Source organism: Erpetoichthys calabaricus, chromosome 14 (assembly GCF_900747795.2).
Source record: "Erpetoichthys calabaricus chromosome 14, fErpCal1.3, whole genome shotgun sequence".
In the NCBI taxonomy this organism is placed as follows: domain Eukaryota; kingdom Metazoa; phylum Chordata; class Cladistia; order Polypteriformes; family Polypteridae; genus Erpetoichthys; species Erpetoichthys calabaricus.
The window spans coordinates 23086217-23092989 of NC_041407.2; positions in this window are offsets into that span (position 1 = coordinate 23086217).

A 6773-nucleotide genomic window follows, 5' to 3' on the forward strand; every position below is an offset into this window, starting at 1 on the left:
GAGGATGGATAGGATTAGAAATGAGGACATTAGAGGGTCAGCTCAAGTTGGACGGTTGGGAGACAAAGTCAGAGATGCGAGATTGCATTGGTTTGGACATGTGCAGAGGAGAGATACTGGGTATATTGGGAGAAGGATGCTAAGGATAGAGCTGCCAGGCAAGAGAAAAAGAGGAAGGCCTAAGAGAAGGTTTATGGATGTGGTGAGAGAGGACATGCAGGTGATGGGTGTAACAAAACAAGATGACAAGAACAGGACGATATGGAAAAAGATGATCCGCTGTGGTGACCCCTAACAGGAGCAGCCAAAAGAAAAAGAAGAAGTAGTCTTGTAACTTATGAATTGTGATCCTTCAATTAATGTGGTCAAGATGGATAAGCTCTTTAGCTACTTAGTCAGGTTCTAGTGTCTGTAGTTAATGGTGGCATTGGTTTGATTATAGCTAGTCAACACTGGTTTACCCCAACACAAACACAATTCCTATGTGTGTATGTGTGAAGCTGCTCTGAACTTTCCTACTGAATGTAGGAAGAGAAACGTATTACATCTATCAATGTATTCTACACAAGGGTTTATTACTCTTCAGTTACCATGATACCAATAACCAGAATACATTAGCAGGCTTTATCACACACTGCTAAGTTACAATTAATAATTTTCGACATTCTAAAGTAGGTGTACTTATGGTTTGGATCTTGTTGACTCTACGTTACTTTTCTCCAGTACACCTGAAGGAATGTTCAGTATGCTTTTTCCTTTCTTTGTTCACAAGTTCTTCTCCTTCTTCACTTTGGTTGTGCCTTGTGGTTATGGGAGGTATCACAGTTTGTCTTCAAGATTTCACTTACAGTGGTCCTCTTTGACTAGCATAAAAGTACATCTGCTTGGTAATGGGTGATCAGTTGACTCAAGATGAACGTGTGACTTACGTAAGTCCCTCTTTTGTTCATACACTTTGCTTTGCTTTAGCAAGGTTAAGACTCCTTGGCACCCTTATTTAATTCCAGGAGTGACTGTCTAGTCCAGCACCAGGTTGCCCTTCAGACTTAGTGAGATCACTCCAACCTTTGTTGTGACCATACCATAGCCAACATGGTGATCCTGCTGTTGGGAAGAGTTACAGCCAGGCTGAGAGCAGGGAGACTATATAGACAGCAGAAGGGTTATAAATGAAGGACTTGACACTTTGCCATTGGAATTGTGGGTGCACATAAGCCAAACCTTTTGGTTGACAACTAATGCAAAATTTTGTCCATCATGGTTGGCAATCGTTGAGTTATAGCTCTTTATTCACTGACCAAGTGATCAAATGGTGCATCATGGTGACATCTCTGGTTGCCACTTTGTCTGTGATTGATTAGTCTTATCAGATGAGACTTTGGAACTGCATTCCAATGAGAGACCTTGTCAAGAGAGAACTAAAACTTCAGCAGAAGTGAAGTGTCTGGCAGCTGCCTCTTAAGGACTAACATGGCAAACCAAACCAAAATGGGTGATGCCAGTCTGTTCTACACAGGAGTAACACAATAAATTCAAAAATAGGGTAATAGTCTGAATGTAAAAAAGACCAAAGAAATGATATTTGATTTTAAGAGACAGAAATCTGTATGTTCACCTATTGTAGTTCTGGGAGAGGAGGTAGAAATAGTGAATGAATATAAATACTTAGGAACTTACCTAGATAACAATCTTAACTGGAATACAAATACAAAAAAATTATTTTCTAAATGTAACCAGCGCTTATTTCTTCTCCATAAACTCAAAACTATTTAAAGTAGACAAGGACCTCATGTTGTCCTTCTATCGTAGTATGATCCAGTCCGTGATCACTTTCAGTTTCATTGCCTGGTTTAATAGTCTGACAAACCAAAACTCAAAAAAGCTCCAGCAGATTACGAAGTATGCAGCTAAAGTTATTGGGGCTGATGTAGATGATTTGACTAGTGTGTGTCAGAGGGCAATGCTAAAGAAACTGGAAATCATCTCAACTGATGACAGACATCCATTACATGCAGAACTAAACTTCAGTAAATCAGGAAGGATAGTTGCTTTGAAAACCCACACAAATCGCTCCAGAAACTCCTTTCTTCCTAGTGCCATACGACTTTTCAATAAGAAATATCGGAGATAATGTTTAAGGTTTTGATATATATCCTGTTACCTTTTTTTTTTTGTTGGTATAAATATGTTTTATCTAACTGCCTTACCTTAACCTTTCTTATTTCTATTTGTCTGTTTTATTTCATTCTGTCTGTTAAATGGTATTAGATGCAACTGAGAAGGCAAATTTCATGTTTTCCTGTGTAAATATGACTAAATAAAGAAACCAAACCTAACCTAACCTAACCTAACCTAACCTAATAGTCTATTTAACTCATATAGAACACTAATTAAAAATTATCCCAAACTGAAATAAGAAACCATATGGGTAACTCAGAACTGACTCCTTGACCCAAATGTGCAGAATAATATGTACAGTATAGTTAGTATTGAATTTTAACATTTACTTAATAATTTCTGGTAGACAATGTCTTCTTAAAACCATATTGAACTACTGATTTCTTTTTTTCTCAGTTTACAGTGTGTGGCATACGGCCAGGACACCTATATAGTGGAAGCACCAGGGGGAGAGAGCATATTCAGGACATTAGCTCCCCCCAGGACGCTAGAAGGCAGCCCCTCTGAGTTGCAGTGGTGCCTTGGACTCCCATAGCGCTCCTGGGAGTTGGAGTATGGAGCAGCACTGCTGGGTTCCGTGGGCGCCCCCAGGGGGCATTGCAGGAACAACTAAGCCCTGTGTGGCAGCACTTCCATCACGCCCGGAAGTGCTGCCCGAGGAAGGTCGCTGATCACCTGCAGCACTTCCAGGTGTCCTATAAAAGGAGCCAGCCGCAACTACCCCAGGAGTAAGAGTCGGGAGGAGGTGGACAAAGCTTGCTGGAGGAGGAGTGGAGGCAAAGAGAGAGAAGAAAAAGAAAGAAGAAAAGAGTGTTTGTGATGTGGGCGAAAAAGAAAAAAAAATAAAAGCATGTATGATGAACTTATGTCCTGAGTCTGTCTGTGCCGGGTTTGGGTGGCAGAAGTGCCCTCTGCAGGCCACAAGTGTCAGTCAAAATCAATTTGACATGCCCAGTGTCACACATGTGCATCACAAGATCACCCTCCAAGTTCTTCCCAGGTATGGGATACCACCCTGGGCCGAGTGGGGGCACTGCCGCTAAATGTCTTGTGTTTTTCTTCCTACTCTATACAGAGAAACTGCCCAGTGAGGGCAACTAACTCCACCCTTTCTGGTCCCTGCACTATAAGAACACGCCTGCCCAGAAGGAGGTGTCACTTCTCTCCAGAGCAACCAGAGTTAAGAAGTGCCATAACTTTCACATGGCAGACAAGAGAGCCTTACTAATACCAGCCACATTCTCCGTTTGGCAACAAATTTTTTTTTGGAACTTACAAGTAAATGGGGTTGGCCGTGGTGTAGGATTTGCAGATTCAATCACCACACCTACTGCATGTTTACCTTTAAAGTTTGGTGGTCTCTTGCCCAGTTTTTGCCCAGTTTTGCTCCCTCTACACAGCTCTTTCTGTTTCATTTCATCACTTTGGATCAACCTCCACATGATGTCACTGATTTTGATCACCTCAATCGAGTGTTGGGCTGTGACCTTACAAAGATCTCACATTGTCTTAACTGGAAAATGCTCTATTACTATGTTAATTTCTTTCTTTAAAAACATTAAAATATCTTCTTGTATTTCTTCACTTTTTGCACAAGAATGTTTGGAACTCTACAATACAATCACTTGTATTGACACACTAATCCAGAAAACATAAACTGTCTAAGACAACTATTTTAGAAATTATCTAAAATGCCCTGCGGAGGGTTGGCACCCTGCCCAGGATTGGTTCCTGCCTTGTGCCCTGTGTTGGCTGGGATTGGCTCCAGCAGCCCCCCTGACCCTGTGTTCGGATTCAGCGGGTTGGATAATGGATGGATGGATGGATCTAAAATGCCTAAGACCTTTGCGCAGTATGAACTGCCATAAAGAAAATTGTCCTTTGTAGCTGTCTGTAACAATTGGCTCCACAATCATCTGGCCATATAGTGTACATTTAGAAAACTTTTATTAATATTAAAAACAATACACAAGTATGTTCCCTTGTATGCATTGCACGCCCTTGAAGTCTTATTGTATTTTATTTGCATATCACCTTCTGTTATTTTATAACTATATTGTGTTTGTAGCTAGAAATAGCTTGCAAACGTATTTAAAAAAAATATTTTTTAAATATACTGTAGATAATCATTTTTAATTTTTCAGCAATAAATCCCATATACAAATGGCAAGTATGTGGTGTTGAAAGTAAGAGACAGCAATCCAAAATGTTTTTAAGCTGAACGCCTGACATACCTTTCACAACTCACACTTCAGCTCCGGAAACTAAGAGCCATAAACGTCTACCACATACTGAAGCTACAGCCTCTCGTCTCAATTGGCAGGTTTACCTTTCAATTTTAAAACCCACGATTACTGAATAAGTGTAAAGTGGGCTATGTGAATAGACAGAACAAGAGTTGAGCATTTCTTTTGAAACAGTAAGTTGTGGGTGAGATCCTGCTTTCACGGTTACTTGATTTGCGAACTCTTTTATTTCACTTTTCACAACTTGTCAAGGGAGGCTTGGTGGTAGTGCCGCTGCCTTGCAGTTAGGAGACCTGGGTTCGCTTCCTGGGTCCTCCCTGCGTGGAGTTTGCATGTTCTCCCCGTGTCTGCGTGGGTTTCCTCCAGGTGCTCCGGTTTCCTCCCACAGTCCAAAGACATGCAGGTTAGGTGCATTGATGATCCTAAATTGTCCCTAGTGTGTGCTTGGTGTGTGAGTGTGTTTGTGTGTGTCCTGTGGTGGGCTGGCGCCCTGCCCAGGGTTTGTTTTCTGCCTTGCACCCTATGTTGGCTGGGATTGGCTCCAGCAGACCCCCGTGACCCTGTGTTAGGATACTGCAGGTTGGATAATGACTGACTGACAACTTGTGAATGTTAACAACACTGGGTTTTAGCAATGGATAGAGGCTGATGCAATATGTTTGCAAAGGCTTATGGGTAGTTCAAACGCACACAGCCAGTTGAAGCCAAGGTCAAGTAAACATGGATGCCCCACTGTAGGATTGCACCACTCTCACGCCGTAGTGAGATTTCTTTGGGCAGATGGAATGAAACCTGCCGAAATTCACCAAAGGATGTTGGCTCAGTATGGAAGTGAAAATATCCTGACTCAACGAAAAGTTTATGAATGGGAAGAAAGGTTTAAAGCGGGGAGAACAAGTGTAACCAACGAAGCTCGATCTGGTCGACCATCATCATTGCACATTTAAGCCCACATCGACAAAGCAATTGCCTTCATCAGAGACGACCGACAGATTACGTTGTCCGCTGTTGCTGGGTATCTCCTGCAGATGTGCACAGACCACAGTGCATGATGACTTTGGGTACCCAAATTTGTACAGGACAGGTAACCCAAACAGCTTACTGACCTGCACAAGCCAACGACATTTGGTGAATTTCAGCAGGTTTCACTCCCTCTGCCCAAAGAAATCTCACTATGGCGCATTGTTGAACAATGGTGCAGTATCCATGTTCATTTGACCTTGGCTTCAACTAGATGAATGGCACAGTGCTACCTACACTGGGAGTGTTTCAACTACCCATAAGCCATTGTGAATGTGTGGTTTTGTGCCAGTTTCTATCAATTGTGGTTAAGGACCGTCTTAACATATGGGCACTGGCTGAGGTCCCACCATGTTTCTGATGCCTATGTATGTTTCTGATTTACTATCAAAGCTGGGGCCCCACAGTACTACTTTGCCCAGGGGCCTATGATGTTGTTAAGACGGCCTTGGATCATTTTCAGATTGCCTTTTGCTGTACCCTCGTATAACTTCCAAGGGTCTAAATACATTTTATAGGCACTGTACAAATGAAATACAGGATTTAAACTCAGGCAGCAAGGTTACTGTTTCAGTAACAAATGGAAACCTGGGTCATTTCTGGACAAAACTCCAGTCCTAAAAAACCTTTTTTAAAGGATAATTTGACTTTGATAAGCTGTAAGAATAAAATAAAAATTTTAAAAAACTGATATTAAATAACTGCAAAAACAATCTCTGACTTGCAACTTACTGCTTCAAACTAAATAATCTATTAAATCTGCACGCAATCTATCAATGGATTTCAGATCTTCAGTGCCAATCACATCTATTCATGTAGACACCGTTTTGATGGCACTTTAGCTTTGACCTGTCGTTTGAAGCGACACACTATAGCGCCACTGTAACTTTTTACAAAAGCGTCTTAGTTTACAGATTTAAAATGTGTTATGGTTACGTTAGGTATTTACCTTAAAAATATTTTTATGTGCAGTCTACTTTAGTTTTGACACTATTGGTATATGTTCTCCATTACAAAATATAAGAATAATTAGCTTGTACACGAAAAAAATACAAAGGCTGGGAATAAATTTAAACTTTCCGGCCACTTGTATGGATATTTGTATCGATTTGAGAATTTGCTACCTGTTTACCGGAAGACTTTGATCTTTTCTAACATAACATTTCAGTAGAAAAAGCACGCTTGTTATTAAGTTCACATTTTGCCACTTGTTGTTTAATACTGAGGAATTTGAAGTAAAGAATGCCAACCGTCAGGCTGACACGCAACTACAGTATAAGGCCACATCTAAACGCCACTATACCTACGGGCAAGTCTTTTTGATGTCGA